Consider the following 24,178-nt stretch of genomic DNA (forward strand, 5'->3'; position numbering starts at 1 on the left):
CAGTAATTTTATTGGCTCTTTCTCATTGTCATTTTATTCATACTTGGAAGTCTCACAGGTCTCCTTCCACTCCAGTGGAATATTGTTTGAAAAAATTTGGGTACAGAGTGACTTGAACTTAAAATATTTTTCAAAATGAACATCCATAAATATGCTGGGCATAGACATTAAACCTTTCTACACATTTTTTTCCTATTTGTAAATGATTAATTTTCTAAGTTCAAACACAAATAGGGACACCAAGAGAGAAATTTGGATAACCTAAAAAGGGAATCAAATTGTAATGCACATAAATTGCCGCTAAGAATACAGAATACCTGTACAGTACCCATTACCAAACTTTGATTGACAACTACAGGTCTGGACAATTTCACCCTAACCTAATCCTTCCCCTGTACCTGACTGGGCTGTGGATGGTACCTGGGGTCACATATGAATTTCTTAATTGTATGAGCAAATCTAATTCATTTTTTGTCACTGAATTTGGAATCTCCCATCTATTGCCACTGAATATTGATGGCAGCATCTGACTGTCACAGAATACTTTTGTAACCAGAGCACTTTCAATGAAGTTTTCCTCCCTGAGCTGCCTCAGAGTGGATATCTCCCACTTCCCAGAAGAAGGCTGGTATGGAAAATGAATTCTAACTTAGGTTGGTGTCTAAGGGTTCTGACTGAGTTCTTGCTTCTGCTCTGAGGCCTGAGAACCCACATACAGGTTAAATACTGAGGTGTTAGACATACTGGCAAATCTTTGCTTAACTCAGAGACACAAACAGCTTGGACTGTGTATTATTCAAAGAGTGGATCTGGATCAGTCTTTTTTTTTTTTTAATTTTGATTTTGCCTCTAGTATTCAAATCCTGAACATTTGGAGCTAGCTTCTCTTCTCCTCCATCTCTGTTACTGTAATTCTAGAATTGACTTTGATTGAGCTAATGATATGACCCATAATATTACAGAAAACAGGCATGGCACAGATATGGAACTCCCTGGAACATAATTCACAGATAATCAATGTATGGAATTTAACACTAGTCTAAAGTATGCAATTAAGCACCTTTAAAAATCTGATGTGCAATTAGTAAGCATTTCACAGTAACAATCAATAAAAGTAAATAAAGCTAACAGTTCAGAGTAATCATGTATCAGCAAATCAAATGCAGAGTGACATGCTATACCACAGTAATTTATTTCTGCTATTGATTTCAGTGGAGGCTTTGTCTGATGACCTACATATGCTATGCTGAATTTAGTCCACAGAGATTAACAGCCATATAGGTTGACATAGAATCAAGTCATCATTTTCCAAACAAGCATCAAAGAATGAATTTTTATTTCTGAATCCTTAAGCTCTCAGAAACACATTAGCAGTCTATTAAAAATGGAGGTTCACTGAAAATAAATATGGAACCATGAATTTCTGTTTTCCAGAAAGTTAGAATCCCAGAAGAAGCCTCCCCTGTGGCACTCCATGTCTTAGCACAGTGAAGCAATTTGTTTGTTTGTTTGTTTGGGGGTTTTAAGCAATCATGTTTGATATTTTGTTTGAAGGTAAGTGAAGGAAAAACAGAAGAATCCATCACCTTGCAATTGAAAGTTTTCAGATCAAATTACATTTTGGTTCTGATTTCTCTTACAGTAAAGTTGACAGGCAGGACTCACTGTCCACTCACACTTAATGAAGGAGTATGAAATTGGCCTAAAAAAAATAACACTTGAAACTAACCATGCTGCTCTGCACCCTTTCTCTCACCCTTTGGACAAGGGCTAGCATTTTGAAACTAAAAGAGACTAGGTATAATGAAGACATTTTTTACAATGAGAAATTTTTTACTAGGTGAAGCTCTTGCACAGGTTGCCCAGAGAGGCTGTAGATGCTCCATCCCTGGAAACATTCAAGATCAGATTGGATGGAGCTCTGAGAGACCTGATTTAGTGGCAGATGTTGCTACTCGTTTCAGAGAGTTTGGACTAGATGGTTTTTATAAGGGTCTTCCACCATAACTTGTTCTATGATTCTCTCTTCATAATCTCCCTATTTTCTTTCATTTTATATATAGGCTGTTATCCTTTTAGACCAGAAGACATCATACATAAATATGATGAAAACCTTTCAGTATGAAAAAAAGTGTATAGCTGCTACCTTAAATGTTTGCTTTGAAAGGAAATTTTTTCTTTGATGTGCTGTACAGTGCTGTACCTGTAATAATGAAATTTCAAAATAACTGCTCCAAGAAGAAACCATAAATTAAATTTGGAATATCCTTTCCACATCTCAGTTAACTGAGGATTAAGTAATTAATGTTGTCCAAGTATTAATCTTGCAAAAGATTTGTCTTTTACTTGGAATATTTTTCTCTGATGTAGCCCACTTGCAGGAGCAAGATTAACATTTAAATGCAGTTATAGAACATATAGGAAAGCAAAAAAAAGGAGGGGAAACACTTAGGGGGCACAGCAAAGCAGTAGCACCATAATAGCCATCTTTAATTATAAGAGTACTGTGCTGATCTGTCAATAGCTTGCTGTATGGATCTAGAGCCTAAATGGTTTGTGACTACTCAAGGATGAGCTTAAATAATTTTTAATAAAATATGTGCAAGGGATAGAGTGGAAAGTAATAGAAGTGATAAGATTTTCACAGCCACATAACAGCAAGCTTTTTGATTTCCCTGAAATTCCAGATGGAGAGTGATTCCATTCAGACTGTAGGATGTTGCCCTGCAGCACGTATTAGAGCTGCCACTCTGCCGTTTCACTTTTAGTGCATTATATATGTGTACAATATAGCTCTGCTGCCTGAGGTTAAATTTTGGTCATTCTACAACCAGGACCCTGAGGGCTAACAGACAGTTGAGGAAGTGTTATTTTGTCAATTTTGCTATGGAACTCTATCAATACAGACAAATGAAGAAATTCTTGGTTTACTGTTTTTCTTATCCATGTGTCCATCTCTGAAACAGATTATTTTAATATTGTTTAATTTGAAAGGTCATTCCAAAGAAAAGAAATTGGAAATTAATCTCTGAATAACATTCTCATGCTAAATGAACAAAAAAAAGGAAAGTCAAAGGAAAGACAAAGGATGATGGAAACAAAGATCAATAACATTCTCTAATCTACAGTAGTCATTTTCTGCATGACTAAGTGCTGCAGTCAGTACTAGAATCTCTGATGTCCATATTCATTATACATATGAGTTCAGTTCAGATATACAGATTCAGCTCTTCTGATGCGTTTGACATAGCTAAACCCTCTGAAATTAAAAGTATAGACTCCTGTGCACTGTATTAAACAAAATGGCTACTTGGTACTTACCCAGCCCTCACCCGTGTCCTTTTACAACAGTTTAACACACATAGTACCTTCTCATTTATGTCTTGTGCCCCAGTGGTAAACAGAAAGCAAAAGACCTTCCAAAATTACATGAAAGGTTAGCTAGTGCTACATCAACAAGAGTAAATCATCAATAAAATAAAAGGAACATGATGCAAGGCATCCATCTTTAGGATGAAGGGGCAGCAGACTTCTGATATATTCAACTGCAGTACAGATAGGGGAAATGGGGCCTGTCCAACAGAGGCCAGGAAGTTTTCAATATTTTATGTATAGCATCTGTAATTCTATTACTGACTGGACATAAAAATTTTCTTACCAACCAGAAGTTTGGTAAAGAGTGTGTCTATAAGAGAAGGAAGGGTTATTAATTTAATATTAAATTAGGGTTATTACATTTAATATTAATTAAATATTAATTTGTTTTGGACCTTAGTATATAATCCAAGTGTCCTAACTTGAGGCTTTAAAAGTTTTTTTTTTAAGCCTCTCCTTTTTCTTTTTATGTAAGTGAGCTAACCTTTTTGCAAAGCACTCTGAAAGCTTGTCTGGAACTGTGTATTATGACCTTGTTTTTCCCCAGAAAAAGAAATTCTTGGAATAAGTACTAGTGCATGAAAATGCTAACAAGGCTGGTAATGTTGGTGGAGTAACTCATGGTTTCATTTTGAGTATCATGACAGATTTTAAACTAAATTCTGGAGTTACTCAAATGTATATAAAATGTTTCTTTATGTAAACTTAACATATCCAAATGCGGAAAAAAACCTTAAAGCAATTTGATTACTCTATGTCCACTGTACTGAGAAGGTATTATTTAGAACAAAAGGTATTATTTAGAACAAAAGCATGAGGGGTTTTTTTACAGTCTTTTGGAGCCAGGAGTTTTGTATGTTTACTCTTTCAATATATGATATTTATAGAAGACCTCAAATCCCTCTGGGTCACCACACGTTGATCTGGGTCACAAGCACTGGTGCTAACAATAGCTTATGCAAAATTTATATTACTTCAAACTAGCACCATTGATCCTGATCCTAGGACAGGAAGAATTGGGACTAAAACTGACATAGAAATGGCAATGTGGGCACAACCTCTGATGTTCTTCTAAATGCATAACTTTTTCTTGTCATGCTCTGTCTGTCAGAGCAGTATAGAAACATAGCTATAGTTACATAATTGTTATGGTGGTCACCTTAAGGTCTCTTTTAGCTAAAGCTGATGCTAGCTTTGTAGATATATTCCCTGATCAAATGCACATAAAGTCTCTTGGAATTCAGGATTTCAAGAAAATCCTTTACACTTAAGACTTTTGTTACTAACATTGTTGATATCAGCCCATTCACATGGATTTAACACATTTAAAGGTATATTACGTAAGGTAATAATGTAATTTGTTCATATACAGTCAATATAATCTCATTATAACATAGTTGTTAATTTTACCAAAGGTTTATAAATTACATCATAATGGGAATTCAGTCCTAACTATAGAACTTCAAAAAAGAGTCAATACCCCTTTTTTATTATAAATTATTTTCAAGAAAAAAAATTCTCTAGACTTATTAATAGACCATTATTTTTTTCTCTCATTTAATGTTGCTGCTGCACTTGAATCATTAAGAAAATTTTTTCTGCTGCCACTATTCTCTGCTGAGTACCATCAGGCTGGGATGTAATTCTGTAAACTGACAATATGGTAGATCTTTTTTTTTTCTGTTGCAGTTCTCAAAAAAAAAAAAAAGGAAAAAATAATTCAACATTTTAAATTTATCACCTCTCCTACAAAACATAAGTACAGATGTTTTGAAAATTTTCAAGAGTGGCATGACAAGCACTTGGGTTTCCTTATTGTTTTTCCATATGCTGTGTCAATGTCTCTGTGCATAATTTTATACACATTCTCTCTGCTTGTTTCCTGTTGAATTGAGTGAAATGAAACAAACATTGGATATAGCAACATTATCTTCTCTGGTTTTTCCTGCCAGTCTTTGTTGTACAGAATTGTGTTGGACAAGGACTCTCACTCTACCTACAAAATATATCATTCAGGTTTTCTTTTTTTCCTGGATCAGAGATCAGACATAAACACAAATAATCCTTGTGTTTGAGATAAGTGGGTCATCTGATAAAAACTGACCAAATAATCTGAATAGTATAATATTTTGGGAATAATTTCTGAAGACCATATGAAAGACATAATGATCCACTGATACAGCTAGGTGAGACAAATGCTGCAAATGTAAACTAACAATTCTGGTAGGACCTCTACGAAAACAAAATTCCAAAACACAGATATTAAAGAAAAAAGTCTTGCTACAGAGAAATAGTCTCAATGTTATTTTGACAATGTGAAATTCCTAAATTTCACAGATCCATTATACCTAATTTAGATTACTTTACATTTGACTGCAAATATATTGGCTTTTGCATGTGTTAAAACATATCCAAATCCCAAAGACATGAAAATATCAAATGTCAAGAAAGATAAAGTGAGAGTGAAGGAAAGGTTATTATATCTACTGCTATGTGACTCAGGCACCAAGAGATTGCATGAAATGAGACTGGTTGCTTTCATGACAAAGTGGACTGATCTCAACTTGCCTGAAGTCCAGAAAAGTATCTTAATTATAATCACACTCAAATTTTTGTCAAATTATTTTCAGTACATACATGCATATTCCTCATACAACTTCCATGGAAAGTTTTATGATGCACAAAGAGTTCTATTCTTGCTTTTTGATATTAATTTTTACAAACAAAGCTACCATTAATGTCAATAAGGAGATATACATGTAAATCTCTCCTTTCCCAAGTACCAATGGCAGAACTGATGCAAAAGTGCTCTCTATTTTTTCCCCCTCAATGATTTTGTTTCAGATATAACACAAAACAAATCTTTCGGACTGGAATAAATAAAAACAAAATTAAAAACCTACCTTTTCCAAATAGCCACTAGTCTGTTTTGCTTTTTATCTATTCTCATAATTACTTTTTTTGTTTTCCCCAGAGAGGTAAAAAGCATAAAGCAAAACACAAGACATGCTTTAGCCTTCTCAAAATCCTACTTGAAGTAAAGCTTTACATTTCTTTTATATTTATAGAGTTTATAATGAAACATTTCCTTACATGAAGTGTTTCCTCTGAACCCTTCAAGGTGAAGTTCATGCTATGCTCCACTAGATTTCTTTTTAACGTCCATTTGTTAAATATGACATTTCTCCTAAAAGCATTGATTAAAATCCTATGCTTTGCAAACTCAGTCCCCATCTTATTTATTTTCACTCTATTTTGGGCCTTAATTTAATAACTGATTTCATGATTTTTCTATATGAGACAACACCAGAGCACAGCATTTGAAGCATAGCTCCTGGAAATGAATGCCCTTCTTTTTCTCTTGCCCCACACACTTAAACACTGCCTAGATATATCTTTATGAGAACTTTGGGATTATGCAATGTCTATAAAACAAGGGATACTCATGAGAATCAGATTTATAAATATCCAGCCATGTAGGTAGACCAAAACCAGGTGTAATTTAAGGGTCAGTTGTCTCTGGGTCTAGTAATGCCATAACTTCTGTTGATCATAAAATATTTCCAAAGGGAAGAAGTAGGAGATGGTCATGTTATATAACATGGTGTGAAGGCTGGTCTGGAATATTCTGTAAGCACAACAGCATCTGAAAAAAATCTCCTTGTAGGTCTCCCACATAGATCTCTGTTCAGTGACTAGTCATGTTTCCCTATGTTCGAGGTGCTTAGATCTCCAGCCCTGTCTGAAATACTGGTTTTCAACAGCAGTGTAGGTGCCCCCAATTATTGCATATTAGGAGCACTTTTCCAGTCTATTTTGAAAGGAATTAAAATAAGCCATGAAGAAGTTTGGAGAAAAGTCACTAGGAAAGATAGCACAGAGGAATTGAAACTTGCATTTTAGCTTTCTTTGGAAATGTCTTATTCTGCTGCTGGCCAGATAGCTAAGCATTTTCTGAAGTTGTGCAGAATACAGAATATCTGTAGGCTGATTACAGATTGTCTTCTTCAAGCATTTTAGAGGCAACTATTTTCAGCAAACTGTATCTCAGCTCCCAGTTGACTCCTTTTTTATTCTCTTGGGATCTTCAGGTTTATACTGATATTGAATCATTTCTTATAAACTGACATATAAAAAACCAAAAAACAAAGAAAACAAAAAAATGCATCTGGAAGGTCATTGGACTGATAAACTCTGCTTTGTTGAGAAAGGTGAACTAGCTCATATGTAAAGTACCATTATACAGAAAGCAATAGAGTAAGTGAATTCAGCTGTCACTTGTAAATAGGAGTTAGGCATCATTACTTGAAGGCTGAACATGAAAATGCTCAATGCTGATTAAATGACCATAATTCCTCAAGGCTGTGACATATCTGAGCTATGGGAAGCTATGATCAGAAAATCCAAGCAAAAGAATCTGCAATGGAATGGGATGCTCAGGATTGCTTTAGTCTCAGCCAGCCCACAGAAAGGACAAACAAAACAGAATCTCTAGGCATTTAAAATGTCTAATTTCTGATTGTGTTTTGAGATAATGTCAGTTCATTTAAAAATAAATTTGATTTGGTATTGTGCTGAAAAAGAAATACTTTTCACCAATTGCTCGTTATACTCATTAGCAGCCTTAGAAACTAACTGCTTGTGGTGGAAATGTGGAGCTGGCATCATAACATATCAGGTGATGCTTGCTATTGCTGCTGGCCTCCAAGCCTTCCAGGAATTCTGGATTTGCACATAAAACCTCCAGCCAGAAATCAACGTGACTCAAATCAAACAATACTGAATAGTCACATTGGCAGTGCTGCTCAAGTGAAGCTGTTCTGCCAGTAGGAACAGAGCCAGTGGGCAATCACAGAGACAAATGCTGGCTTTAAATCTTGCCCTTGAGGATTGAATGAGTCCTTTTACCTTGGGAAGATTATGTATATTTTTTACACAAATGCCTTTCTAGCAAAACCAAGAGAATCCTAATAGCTCTTCTACTTCACATAGCCCAAAGCCCTAAGCATTTAGTAATTTTCTGAGATTAATTCTGAACAGCTTCTAAATTTCCTATTCATGAAAAATGTTGATTCCTATCCTACTTGCCCTCATTTAACAGTATTACCCTGATTTAGACCGTGAGAAAATTATTTATTTTTTTGCATATGTGTGGGAATGTAAAAATAGCTTTAAAAAATAAATCAGAGCATGGGAGGAGACAGTAGCTGGGCCTAAATTTACAGGTTCCTGGTTGTCAGGAACCTGTAAATCCTGAGTAAGTCAGAGTAATCACAATATCTAAGCACCTGCAGCTCATTTGTACTTTGCAATCACAAAGCCTTGGTGGGTAGTGGTTTAGGAAGACACCTCAGAGAATGGAAAATACACAAATTAATGTGATAGCTTACTAAAACACTAAATGAGTAGTTTTCCATCTTTCAAGAACTGAATGACCCTGCATAAAGAAATGCTTTCCCTTTAGAGGAATCTGCTTTCGAACTATCAATTTAGAGATTACTGATGTCAAGACAGCTAGGCTATAGAAAACTTCACCAAGTTCTTTGGGGTAGAGAGTCTTCTAAACTCTTGATTAAGAAGAAGAACATTATACATGGATATGTATCCACCTACTTAAATCTGGTGGTAGTTCTCAAGCCTGTATCTTGCATTTCTCTTGGATGGAATATCCATTGGTCTTGTTAGCTTGAGGAAATGAGACTTGCCTTTCAGGAAAATACACATAATGCTAGCTTGTAGGAAATATGCTCTGCAATCTTCTTTCTCCTTTTAGACTGTGTTAGTTTAGAAATATGGAATGATAAGGGAAAGGAAAAAAGGCAACCTGATTTTGTCACCTGGAGTTGTAGGTGTGCAAATATCTGTTCTCTAGAAAATGCTTGTAGATTCTCAGGTCTTTATAGAGCTCTTTCATCATGAAACTCTACCCAGGCTCTGGCAAATGCTGTTATCCACACCCTTCTGTATTCATTTTGCTTGTTATTAGATTGTATGATCTTTGTAGGCTTTCTGCACTTCCATTTTGAGGCATCTACATTCTACCCACTGAAACACCAAATTAAAACTATAGATATCTGATTTGGACTTTTGGCTTGTGCACCATAATCCCAGATCCAAGTGTCATCCACTTATATAGGGATTCTTCTTATTACCTAGATACAATTTAATGTATGTAGCAAGTCAAGAAGGATCAATAGCTTTAGAAAATCTCATATAGACATAAAGCAACACTATCATTATTAGGTCAACTTTAAAAAATCCATCTATTTCACTTCATGATATACTGGGTGGCAGGTTGGAAGAATGGTCCACACCATGTTATAGAATCAATGTCTCTTAAATGATCAAATGACTGGCTAAATGTGATAAAATAGTTTAAGAATAATCAAAAACTGTCAGAACTCACAGTTGCTTCTTTGGGTTTTTTTTATGGTTGACATAAGTCTCGTTTCAAATTTTCCTGAGCCTGCTTTACCCCTTAAACCTTGCCTAGCAGTTTTTTCAAACCTCAGAATTGTTGTTCTCATTCCCAGCTCTTCCAAATGCCAAAAATCTTTGGCTTTTCATGTAATTTTTTTAGGAATTGAATGTCTTTCCTAAGTCCTTCTGCTTAGCAATGCTGTGATGATTATATTCCTACTTCTTAGAGAGAGAAGTCCTTTACTCTTCTGTTTGTGAGGCAGTCTCCTCTCTCTGCCATTGATTTCAGTCATGAGCTGGAATGTATTCCAGCAAGAATCCATGAGTCAACAAAAGTACTCCAGTTCTGATGACATGGTCAAATCTGCCATCCTGTCACAAAGGTGAGGTTTAGACTAATGGCACCTAGCACTGCCACTGCTGCAGGTGATCTCACTATTCTAAAGGCAAGTAAATAAAGAATTGTATATAAGAAGGGATAAATCGATGTCATTTGGAACTTCTTTGGCCTAAGAAAAATATATTAAAAAAAGACTTCTCCAAATGTTTGACAGTCATGAGAAGACAGGTCTCTGACAGGGAAGCAAAATGAGCTAACAGCATTAACTGCCCTCAGGAACTGAGAGAACTAAGAAATGAATGTCCTGACTTTGCTGCAATGTAAGAAGTTTCATGACCAGAAAACACAAATTCTCTGTGTAGCTTTCTGTTATGTTGGAAAGATTTATTCTGGGTCGTATCTGAAGGAGGTGTGCAATTACAGTCCATCAATAAATTGGGAAATGCTTCACAGCAGCAAACAAATAATGCTATAGATAGCAATACTCCATATTTCCCTAGCTTCTTTAATTTTCAGTTTTTAAAAGTGCTTAGCATGGCATTCTTTAATTAAACCTCTGAAATGCCTCCTAAACTAAAGAGTAAACTGAGCCCGATTTTGGAAAGGAATAACTAGGATCAAAATATTTGTATGATTTACCAAGATCATATTATTTATCTTGGCAGGAAGAGAACCAAAGTCACTGAATCCCAAAGCTTTGTTTTTACCACTGGTGCCTGTGTCCTGTATTATTTTTTATCTGTTTCATAAAGTATACTTGAAATGGTTTCAGGAACCACTGGAACCAACATTACACACTCTACAGAAATGTAGTCAAAAGGTAATTTAGTAAAGGAAGTCAGCTGGAATGAGTCAGACCACAGCTCTAACTCAGCCTAATTACCTGGGTTGTTTTCCTCTGGTAGCAATGATAGGTTTCACAGGAGTCAGATGGCAACTACGAAAATAGACCTTGGAAGCTGGAGTCAGAGGACTCAGTGTGCCTGCCACTAGATGGCAATGAGATTAAATGTGCCTGTTCCCCTGGGTCTGCCTCAACAGTCCAGCTCCTGCTGGGGGAATTGCCATACACCACTGGCAAAAGTGGTGCTGCACCTAAACTGCAGGGGCATCCTCTGGTGTACCAAGGAAAAATGGAAAATGGTTTGCAAAAGCTTGTAATCTAAGCATTGGAAACTACAACATGACATGCTGTGTTGATCTAACACAATTATGTGCTTGATATTTGTAGCCCAGACATGCATAAAGCCTGGGCAACTAAAGCTCAGAGTGAACCAAGTGGCACCAATGTTTTTTCTTAGATAATAGGTTGGGAGCTTATGCCCAAACTGTCTCAGATTTCCTGTGTAATGTTTGTCACCTTATTTACATGTGGACACATTATTTTTTGCAAAATTCTCAGCTTGATTTAATGGTAGTCAAACCCTTTGTTTTAAAAGTGGCCTGTTTCCAAGCCAACATTGTTGTGAACTAAAGCTTGCAAAAAGTTATTTTAAAAGGATAAAATGAAAAGCTGATTAAAAAAAAAACATACAAGAAAATAAAAAAGAGAAAAAAAGACAAGTCCTGATTTTTTTAAATGAAAGATCAGATTTTGAATACTTAAAAATTTTGTTATCTTAAGGAAAGAGTAGAAAGTATAGCAAAACTCTCAAGTCTTGCTCTCAGAATCTGGTAATTCTTTCAAACTGTTTGTATTTGTATTTCTAAAGACCTTGATTTTTTACAAAATCCAGCTGTGCTACTAAAATTGAAGGGAAAAGTAAGGCTTTTCCCATTTCTTACCCCTTGTAAGTGGCAGCAGTATTCTGAATCATAGTGGCAGTAAATTCAGTGATCCAGCTGAAAATTTCTACCCTCCCCACCACCCCCAGTGAATTTGAGGCTTGAAGACCTTCCACAAGTCTAATTTATGGACTACTAAAATGCATTTCGGAGCCAGAAGTAAAATATATAGAGTGGGAATCCTTTGGCAACTGATGCCTACCTAAAATGAATAGAGAGTTTTGGCTATAAATCAAATGCAAACATTAACTTTTAACATCAAAGGACAAGGCAATGTCTTCTTCTGACCAGGAAAGTGGTGGGCTGACCATATTTATAATACTTCATATCTTTTTTCTTCCTGGATTGGGCTCTTCCTTCACCGAGCTGTGTAATTTTTTTTCTTTCTATCTCTTAGGCTTGTTTCACAACATCACAATTTTTTCCATCTTTCCTTGTCACTTTTAGCAGAATTGTGGTCCTGCTGAAGGGTCTACATAGGAAGATTTTGATGTCTAACTAGGACAGCAAGTTCTAAGAAAGTTGCTTAACACAGAGGACAAATCATAACCACTGTATAATTCAGTCAATTTGTCTCTTAAGCTTGAAGTACCTGGCTGGCTCACCATTCATGCAAACAAGGGGTGGAGAGGGGAAACAAGATGGCTGAGCTGCCGCCATCTGTGACAGCATGGCAGCAAAGCTGCAGCTGCTCATTCTAAAGGGAGGCAAGGGCTAAACCCCACTGTTAGTAAATCTACATCTGCAAAGATGGCATTTCCACATGTACCAATAATTTAGAGGTGCAATTTATATGCCTGCTTTGGAGAATGTTAAAGCACTACCTTCCTTACCAACAATGAGAAAACATAAATGAAAGAATTCACAGTAAGCATTACACAGCCTCAGTATTTGCTCTCAATCCCTCTTTTGGCTTCAAATTAAATAGTGAGATTTTTTTACTGCTTTATTCTATCACCATTTCCCTTCCCTTCCCTTCCCCCCCCCTCTCATTTCTCTCATAACTAAAACAATAAATGACTGCTTCTGCTACAAGGTTTTGCCACAGTGATGTGGAAATTTAAATTAAAAGAATATGCTCTCCTGGCTAGCTTCTGAGACCAACTGTCTGGATTTTTTGCTAATATTTAAAATGTTTTCTCTGGCTTGTAGTGTTACCCTAGATAGGTCACTTTCTGTCTCTGCTTTATCTTTACAATGAAGATAGTAATATTTCCTGGATGCATAGGGAAACTATAATGCTTAGATAATTTGTTAGAAAAGTACTTTGGGACCCAAAACAAAATGTAAAATATTCCTCCTCAAATTGACAGTGTAATTTCTTCCATAATTATTGATGTCTCTGGAGATATTATAAATCAATAGCTGAAAGGGAAAGGGTATGAGAAAAAGTTCTAGGAGAATAAACATTGGGGAAAAAAAGGTAAAAAAAAAAGAACAACAGAATTCTTAAATGAATAAAGAGGGTTTACTTGAATTCTTAAAGAGAACTATCTGAACTTATGTGGGTGTTTCATCAAGGGGTCAAGAATAATATGAAAGGAGCAAAGACAAATTGGAACTGTAGAATACTAGTGCAATAAACCCAAATAAATCAGTTTTAAATGACCAGATTTGTGATCCTCCAGAGACCACTGTTGTAAGAAATCCCAGTCTCATCTCTTCCTGCCCACACACACATTCTTTCTAATAAGATCAAGAAGACACAGGCAGCTCCGTGGCCTGTTTGAGATTTATGCAGCTATCTGAAGGAACAGGCCCATTTTTCACTCATTTTAACCCTTCCCCTGCCCTCTCCCCATTCCACTCATATAAACCCAAGCAATATAATAATGGCAGCATCTGTCATGCAGTTATGCAGCATGAGATCTGAAAACCTTTGCTTTCCAGGGGAGTATCTCCAGAGCACAGGGAGAGGCTTGGGATTCCAGATGCTGGGGATCATCATCATTATCATCATCACGGTAATGTAAGATCTGCCATATGCCAGAAATTCTAGACAATTTCACACACATGCAGTGACCAATTATATCTAACACTGAGAAGAAACAAGCTGCTGTTCACCTCTAAGTACTTTTTCCCAAACATATATATTCTTATACCAAAGAATCAATAGAACTGAGTAATATAAAAGACAAATTCTCTGGAAATAATCAGGGTATCTAAGATGCTTCATTCCTGTGCAGATTAAGCAATTTATGCAATTTATTTTACCAAGTTTTTTGATGCAAACTATTTTTTAAATCCTCATTTGACTGGAAATTATTCATCACTGTACTGATAGCCAGCACATATGGCTGCTAATTTCTATTATGTCAGCTGGTGGATCAAAGTCTAGGACCATATTGGTACAACTGACTTAAGCCAAATTCTCAATATCAAAACAACAAAAAAAAAAAGCCCAAAAAAGATAACTCTGATTCTAAATTAAATTAAAGAGATTGATAACAGTTTCAAATTGAGACATAAAAGTTTCTAATTTAATGCGTCTTTCTGTGTAAGAGTCTGCAAAACAACTTTGGCTTTATGCCTGATCTTTTTCAACATTTTCTCTTCCTTTAAATGTACTGTTACAAAAAAACCTGAAGAAATCTCCCCCACTGCTTAAGTCCAGGACTATCTGGTGGTGTCTATTAAAAGTGAGAGATTTCTTTCAATTTTAACTAAAACAAGACCTTGCGCAGCTTACTTATATCGCTTTGGAAATGTTTATTCCTTCCAGTTGTTTCTTTCTCCTTGCCCTCCTGGAATGCTGCCTTCCTTTTCCCCACACAGTTTCCAATTAGGTTGAAACAGCAAGCACTGAGGAAATCCTGCTCTTATCATATCGTGATATGACTTAAATGACGTCTTCTCAGCCCTTTGTGTCTCATTTGATTTCAACTCCATTTTGGCTAAAGGAAGAATTGTTTGGCAGAACCTTACCCCATCCAATACAATTCTGTATATCTCAGAAACAGTTCTGGTAATTTATATTTTTGTCATTTTCTGTAATATTTATGCATCTCTCAACCTAAACTTTTAGTTTATGGAAATGACAGCTAAAAAATAGGAACAAAAGAAAACAAGGGTAATTAGATCAAGATGGATCCAAGGGCAAAATCTGTGGAAAGGACTTCAAGTTCAAACTCAAGTTTTGCAAGTATGACATGGGAGAGAAGAATTCAACATCAAGAATTAATGATTTATTCACCAGGCCAAGAGGGAGACAGAAAAATGCAGCAGCTGTATGTTGTACTTTCAATGATTGTGAGAGAGCTGAAGAGAGCTAGCTTGAGAAAAGGGTTTATTGAAATTCAATTGAGAGTAAAAATACAAATGTATGAACCTAAGTGTCATGTAATTAGAGAATAGAGACACTCATGTGGCCTTCTCACCAGAATGAAAGAAACAATCTTTCACCACTGTGGGATTGCTATACTCACATGGTTCTGTCAGATATGAGTGAAATAGGATGCTCAAACATGTTGCTGAGCTCTTCTCTGTGTCAGTATATACTGCAGACACATGTTGAAGTCTCAGCACTGTTTTTTCCTTCATATCATTTCCAGATCCACATTTCTATTTTCTAATTTCTATTTTTAATAGAACCACTCCATGCCTCGATTGCATTGGAAAAGTCCAAGTAACAGTCTTCACTGAATTTACATATTTTCAAGGCATCCAGTCCATGCAGAGATATCCTAACACCACCACTGTAGATGTTCTTCCTACCTTGTTGCTCATGAGCTACATGCTAAAGCACCTGCTAATGCAAAATGCGCCAAAAATCATGGCTAAATTTAATGACAATAACAAATACTTTGCTACAGTCAAACAAGAAAATTAATATAGACATCAGAAATAACCTTTGAATGCACACAGAACTGGAACTAGTCTTCTGCTTGCAGAGCTTCAAAGTTTTATTCTTTTAACATTTCCTCTACTGACTATCTTTCTCAAAAGAAGATTATAGGTTCCTAATGTGTTCTGTGAGGCAGACATTTTACTATCATATAAAAACTCACACACAACCTTCATTGCAACAGGTTAATCTTCAAATGTTTAGAGACTCAGTGCAGATGCTTACAAAAACAAACCCAAGCTTCTGGTTTAAAGTTTCTAGCAGTCCTGTGGGTAAAAGTTGCCTTGAATGATTTACAGTATTTCTCATTTCCAGTCTGTTGAGAAATGCACTGAAGATATCAGCATTTGCTTTCAGCTAAAACCAAAGCCAGAAAAACTGGATAAATCTCTCTGTGAAAGCCATAAAGTCATAGAGTTCAGTCGTGTGAGGTACTGGCTCTGATGGCTTCCTGTGAGATATAACATAATTCCCTCAGTGTAGTCAGTGGGAACCAAAGTACTTCAAGTTATTTTGTCCAATTTTCAATTGCAAACATTGCAAATTAAAGAAGGTAAAACTCCATTACAGCCAGGCAAAGTGTTCTTTGTGTCAAATTACTTAAAGATATTGTTTTGAATTGAAACTGAAATGCTAATTTTTTGTGATACAACAACTCATTCTGGGAACAAAATGGTCTTTTTTCACGGGCCCCGGTTCTCAGCCTTCTTGAAAGTGTACTTTTCATATATGAATATTGCAAATAACTTCTTCTCATATCAGGGAAACGTACCTCAATGTTTAATTCAATAATTTCAGTCTACAAAGAGTAATGGGAACTCATTCTTTTAGCTTCATTTCTATACAACACACACACATGTTGACTGGTGTTTAGCAACCATGTTTGGGCTTCTTCCATATAGTTTTGTACGATCACAGTGGACCCTGATTCCATCCTTGGATAAAGTAGAAGGGACACAAAGCAATATTCAAGTACTTTTTTAGGAAGATCATTTGTATTATGACTTAAAGATTCAGGAGCCACTTACTGTTTCCTGATGATTCGAAGATAAAGCAGATTTCTACAATAAAACTGAATTAATAGCAAAATCACTAAAAAATATGTCAAGGAAGCCCTGAAATTACAGGTAAAATAAGAAGCACAGGTTTTGATAGCTTCTTTTTTTTTCCCCAAAAGACACTATCAATCACTGCAAATTACTCCACATCGCTTGGTTTCCAAATTTAACTTTGCACTTCAGTAATGCTGGGAGAAAAGCCCAGATTTTTGTCTGTGGTGATGAAGAGAGTATTTGAGGAAAGCATGAACACAGACATAGGGAAACCAATTCTTTTATGAAGAGGTCATTTTCTGGACCATATTTTTAGTGTCCAGAAAGAGTTTAATGCCCTAAGCTCTGTAACTCGTTCAGCTCAAAGCATTTCAAAACAATCTACAACTTTCAACACCCAAATTATGTCAAGTTCTTAGCTAAAATCTTTAAAGCCATGGGAACTCAGATATGCCAGACTCAATACATGCTTGTGATTGAGATTTTCCTGATGTATGACAGTATTCTTGATACACATTTTTTATTGAGAGAACACTGGGCCTAACTGTAAATGTGTGCTTTTTCTTAATATTTGTGATTCGTATTTATTGATACCCAAATGTGGTCTTTGATTGGGTAGTAGAAACCTGAGTTTAGACAATTTTTGTTGTCCTACATTTAAAACTCCATGACATAAAGAAGACAAGAGCTCAGAAGACTCATCACAAGTAGATCAAGTAGATTGTTTTTTCTTTTATAGTGATACCATGGTTTGGAACAACTTTTCTATTATTCTTACCTAGCCCTCATTTTTCAGCTCTATCATTTCCCATCAGGATAGCAGGTTATTTGACCTCTTGTTATTTTTATTCTTTCTACACAAGTCAAGAAAAGCATCTTTCAGACAACAACAGTATATTATTCTTTGCTGATCAATTCCACTGAGGCTGAATCCTCAAAGATTCCTGGATTGGTCTTAAAATATTTAGTTTGTAACTAACATATTGAGCTAAGTTTGACAGCTGCTGAGTCTTAACCATAAATGAGAGAACACTGCTTACAAGATACTGATTCATTGATCTTATCCTTCATATTTGATAGAGATTTCTGATGTCATTTACAAATTACAAGCTTTTTGTGCATTTTGCCCTAATTCACTGTAGGTGGTGTTTATTTACAAATCCATGAGATTTCCTTAAAAATATGAACAGCTCTTCAGATTTATCAAAATACACCTGAGTATGATTTGCAGATTAGCTTAGAAATAGATAATCAATTAAGATAGATCAGTTAAGACAATCAATGTTTTTACTGGAAATTGTATTCTACTTGGACATTTTAAGTTACCACTTAAAACTGAATAAGGTAAAATTTAGTTTCCAAGTCTATTCGGGTAGGTAGTGGAGTGGTAAATGTTCAGAATAGGAGTCAAATGAAAGGGAGAGAATACCAACAATGTAATTTTTGTTATTACCTGTCACTGAGGGTTTTTTGCTGTACTATAGCTTGGTGCTAACCTGCCAAAGTGATTTCAGGTAGTTTCAAGTGCAACATTAGGTAAAGTGCATGCTAACAGTTTGACAGATATGTTTAAATAATTTAACATATTTAAAATTTAATGTCAACAAATGTTTGTCCAGAAGTATTTGAAAACACTTTGCATGAGCATTTAAACCAGTCTTACAGACTGAGCATGAACATGTCACAGCAAATCTATCATGGAAGGTGCAGTGGTTCAGGGCAAAATGGATTTACCTGTCTTTTTCTTTTGAGGTTTGTGGGAGAAAGCTCATTTTTAGAACTTTATCTTTTCTAGCACTTGTCTCTCTCAGCTCAAATGCTTTTATGATCTATGTAATGCCCCTGATGTTTATCTCAAATGGAATTGTCTGAGCACTGCCAGGACTGAGAGACTCAGAAAAATATATGGTTACTTGTTTCCTCCACACCCTCTTCAAACTGAAACTGAACCCTGTGTCATCTTTTAGTGGAAAGTTTTTGGTTTGAGTTTGTTTTTTCTTGCTCAGTTGACCACAGTGCATTCACCAGGTTATAAAACACCTTTTAAAAGAAACATATGAGGCTATATCCACTGAACTCCAGCACCATTAAATATTTATCGATACAATAGTGCACATTTCAGCGTGAAATAAACATCAGGCTCTGAAAATTTAATAGTTTCCAGTGGAGGAAATAAAAAGGACCAAAAAAGAAGAAAAGAAAGGAAAAAAACCTCCCAGAGTTGCTGTAATCTCAAGAACTTGCCTTAACAAATAAATAGTTCATGATGTGCCAAAACTGAATTGCCAAATGATTGACCACATCCTATATTGCACAAGGAAAAGGCTGCTGTTGTTTTTACAAGTGTGTTTCATTCAGAGTTTGACTTCATTGTGTAAATACTATGGAGCTCGCTTTTCAAAATTAACCTTTATTATAGATTAGCTGTAGACAGGGTTGCAGGGGGAAGGAAGCACAGAAATTAGGGGACAGGAGCACCCCAGAAAGTCTTAATCCCATATTTCCTGAACTGGAATTGCTGAAGTCTGAAAAAATGTTCTATGGGACTTAGAACAAAGAAATATATTTTAAACTGCTTGCTCTTACATCAGAAAAGCAACAAGGAAAAAAAACCCTCTCTCTCTATATATATATATTTGCAGTCACTAGATGGGATTTCCAGGGTAGCAGATAAATATATGTTACTAAAATCCTACTGCAGTGGAAAAATTTTAGATTCATTTTTTTCCCAATCAAAACATTTAAAGGAAATTTAACAGTTTTGAATGGATTTTCAGAAAAGAACTTAGATTCTGCATTTTAGTGATAATTTCATGGTGAATTCCTTGAACTGATAATCTCCAAATCATAGGTCAGAAAAGACCGGTAAGGTCTCCAAGTCCAAAAATTTAACCTTATTCATGATTTAAACTACCACTAAACCATGTCCCTAACTGTTTCATCTACCTGTCTTTTAACTATTCCCAGGGACACTGATTCAACCACTTCCTTTGGCAGCCTATTTCAATGTCTTACCATTCTATCAGTGAAGAAATTTTTTCTAATATCCAATCTAAACCTCCCTGGGTGCAATTTAAGGCAAATTTCTTTTGTCCTCTTGCTCGTTACTTGGGAGAAGAGACTGACCCTCACCTGGCCACAGCCTCCTATCAGGCAGTTGTAAAGACAATTAAGGTCCCCTCTGAGCCTCCCTTTTCCCAGGCTAAACACCCCCAGCTCCCTCAGCTGCCCCTCATCAGACCTGTGCTCCAGACTCTTCCCCAGCTCCATTGCCCTTCTCTGGACACACTCTGGCGCCTCAATTTCTGTCTTGTAGGGAGGGGCGCAGAACTGAACACAGGATATGAGGTGGGGCCTCACCAGTGCCAGGTGCAGGGGGACAATCCCTGCCCTGGTCCTGCTGGCCACGCTGTTGCTGGCACAGGCCTTCTTGGCCACCTGTACCCTGGCTCATGTTCAGCCATGACTCTCTGCCAGCTGGATGTAATTCTGTTCACCAGCACTCTCTGGGCTCAGCCCTCCTGCAAGTTTTCTACCAGCAGTAAGTGCACCAATCCAGGCCAGGAGCAGCCAGTTTATCCAGGAGAATGCTGTGGGGAACAGTGTCAAAGGCTTTACTGAAGTGTGGGTAAGCAGCGTCCACAGCCTTTCCCCCATCTGCTAAGCAGGTCACCTTGTCACAGAAGGAGATCAGGTTGGTCAAGCAGGACCTGCCTTTCATAAACCCATCCTAGCTGGGTCTAATCCCCTGTTTGTGCTGTGATGCACTCAAGATTACTTGTTCCATGACCCTGGCACCAGGTCAGACTGGCAGCATGTAGTTCCCCAGATCCTCTTCCCACCCTTCTTATAGATGGGATTCTCCTTAGACTTCCTTTTGTTAAAGCATGCGTAGAAACATGTTTATTGTCTTTTGTGGCAGTAGCCAGATTAACTTCCAGCTAGGCTTTGGCCCTTCTAATTTTCTCCCTGAATAACCTCATAACATCCTTGTAGTCCTCTGAGTTTCCTGTCCCTTCTTCCAAATGCCATAACTCCCTTCTTGTCCTGAGTTCCATGCAAAGCTCCTTGTTCAGTCAGGCTGGTTTTCTTCCCCATTGTCTCATCTTTTCACTTAAGAGTGCAGACTACTTCTGAACCTTTAAGATTTCCTTCTTAAAGCCTTCCTGGACTCCTTTGACCTTCAGGACTTCCTGCCAAGGAGTCTCTCAAGTCTCTAAATAAGCCCAAGGTAGCAGTTCTGCTAACCACCCTCCTTACTTTTCAGAAAAGTTTAATTAAATGTTAAAAGTTTCTGAGAAAGAGGTGCAACCTTTTTAGAATCTATGAATAATTTTGAGAAAAGTGGGGGGAAAAAATTATTCTAAAAGTTGTCATTACATTTGAGCCAGAAATATCCAAAAAGCATATTAAGTTCCTAAAATTCAACAGCTTTTCAAATTCTTTGTATGTACCATGTTCTTCCTGCTTTGAAAAGTGAAGGGCGTGAAATAGCAATGAATTTCTGCAAATAGCTCCTTTCCAGCCTTTCAGTCTCACAGCCTGCTCCAGCCAGGATGAATTTAAATAGCATGAGGAAGATGGGGCCTGACTTCTTTTTCTCCCATGCTTTACTAGGAGTAACTGTTTCCTATTTTTGGATCACAGACCATAGTCACAGATCACAGTCACAGATGACAGCCATTCTCCCCTTCCTCTGATTCCAGCAGGTCAGGCCTTTCACCTAGGCAATTGCATTATTTTCTTTCTAAAAACCATGAATATAGAGCTTAGCAAATTATATACAATGGATGTATTGCTTATTATAAAGTCAAAGTGGAAAGGAAATGGTATAATCATTTCAGGTAATTTCTTGTTTTAATGTAGTATTTGTTACTAAACAATTACTTTTCCTACCCTTCCTTTGCCTTGAGCGTCAGATCCTTGATATAAACCAGAACTAATAACACTGCCTAATGTCAGACTATGTATGAGTATTAATTAATTAATACATAAAAACTGTTTGGAGAACTCAGTTAATAGAAGTGAGAGAATCAGCTATTATTGTTGGTATATGCTTTTCAAAATATATATACTCATTTACCTGGCTTTTGGGAAATCTTTTAAGCAATATAAAGAAAATGAAATCATATATTATGCATGTGCATATCTTATTCAGATGAATACATCTTAAGGTCACTGACACTATTTAGAAAAAACCTCAAGGAGTGAATTTCTATGTTGGAAATAATAACAATTCCTACATTCTGAAACCAACCACACTGTGTTGATTAAGAAAATGTGCTGCTAATGGTATGCTTTATACAGGTTAACTACTCACAACAGTTCAGATCCCTTCTGAATTGTAAAGACTTTTCCTGTATGAGTGTTAGTCTTTGGTTTGTTTCTTGGTTGGTTTGGGTTGTTTGGGTTTTTTAGTCATTATTTGCAGGGCAGAACTTTCATTTGTGCAACATTGTTCTTTGAAAATGCTGAGCTAGTATCTATTTCAGTTGCATATAACAACTTCCTCCCTTGGGTTCAGCTGTGATCCAGTGATAAAAAATTGATGATAAAGGTAGAGAACTGCTGGAAACTGTAAATCATGTTTGGCAAATAGTGAATGGGTGTCAGTTCTGAAGACAACAAAGAGATGACAGGAAAACTAACATACTGGATGTGGGTTAAATGGCAGCTGACTTACTGTATATATTACAGAAAAAGAAGATAAGGCTGCAGGCTTGGAATGTATTAGTAAGAAGTGGATTTTAGTCTAATGGTTTATAGCATTGTAAGCTGTGGATAGAGCTCCTAATTTCAAAATGAAATCCAATCCAAATTCAGATTTTGAGATGATCCATTTTAAACCCAATGTCATATTCAAAGTGGAAAAGTTATGCCTGACAATATATTGGACTAAAATTTCTGAAGCACCTGGTCAAACCTGACCTTTGTTTTTTTAGAAAATACTCTGATTTTGCTTCTTTGTGTTACCATCAATTAAAAATTAAAAAAAAAGAAAAAAAGAAAGTCAGTAACCTGCTACTGCCCCAGTGAAGTGGCAGAGTACTATGCTGTAGAAAAAAATGACATCACATATAACTGAAAAACATGGATTGATTTTTCCCTTTCCCTATGCCACTACTCTATAGAAATTAAAGCATTTAAAAATATCTTCCAAGATGGATATTTTTCCCTCTCACTTCCTCTAATTTTCAATTATTTGCCACCAACCTACAATTTTGCAAAAGTAATGATTAAGATCTATCCCCACTTTGAACTGATTCGTTATTGAATGGTATAATTTTAGTTGCTGTCTTTAAAACTGCAAAACACACTTAGTTCAAAATGTCAGAATGGTTAATTTAAAAATGTAGATTGTGCCACAGCCTGTATATGACATTGATGAAATTTTGAGCAATCCATTCAGTGAAGGTAGCTCAGGGTACAGCTGCAGGTTGAGCTCTGGGTGAGGGGAGCCCAAGGCAAGAGCCCATGGAATGCTGACCTTTGGATAACAAAAGTCCCAGGGACCTATGGCCCAGCCAGGTGAAGGGCAAACTCAGGGACACGAGAGGAGCCGAGATCCCAGCACGTGCTTATGACAGTAAAAGTACAAAAGCCCAGGGTTTCCTTTGATCAGGGTCCTTCCTCAGAGGCATCCAACTCATGCTCTTATTTTGTTAGTTTTTTGCACCAAGATGAAATGATTTGAAGGATTGAGATGTGTGAGATTCTGCCATGGAAAAGCTGGGGCTAAGCAAGGAAACCTTGTCTGACTGGGTGAGTTTGGGGTGTATAGGGAATCAAATAAGACCCATTAGAGGACTGGAGACTCTGCAAAGGAGCTTTAGTTCTTGCTCAGGTGGTGCAGTGACTGCCAGAGAGACTCCTAGATGGTGAGACAGAAAAGTTTTGTTAACACAAATTATGCAAGTTCTCTGTTTTTCTTTTGCTTTCTTGCTAAGTGGTAATAGTTCTGGTCATCAATCTGTTGTATATATTTTCTAGTTCAATTGAAAAAAATTGAAGATGTGTATGTCTAATTATTTATTTATTTTAGACTTTATTTTAATATATATATATTTAAATGCAATGCTAATGGAATTTTGCTTCAGCAGGTGTAGTCTTCTTTCTCCTTCATTTTCCCACTTGTTCAGCTTTTTATACCACTATAATCTAAATTTTCTCAATCCCAGTACGAACATATAGGTTTTATGAATTTAAGGGAACAAAATCTTTCTAATGAGAGTGGTCATTGGGAAAGGTTTCTAAGAGGAGTCATAGAATATCCATGTGGATACCCAAGTGGACAAAGACCTGACCAGCCCAAGGTAACACTGAAACTGGTTCTGCTTTGTGTGGAGACTTGGAATAAATGTC

Source organism: Molothrus ater, chromosome 6 (assembly GCF_012460135.2).
Source record: "Molothrus ater isolate BHLD 08-10-18 breed brown headed cowbird chromosome 6, BPBGC_Mater_1.1, whole genome shotgun sequence".
In the NCBI taxonomy this organism is placed as follows: domain Eukaryota; kingdom Metazoa; phylum Chordata; class Aves; order Passeriformes; family Icteridae; genus Molothrus; species Molothrus ater.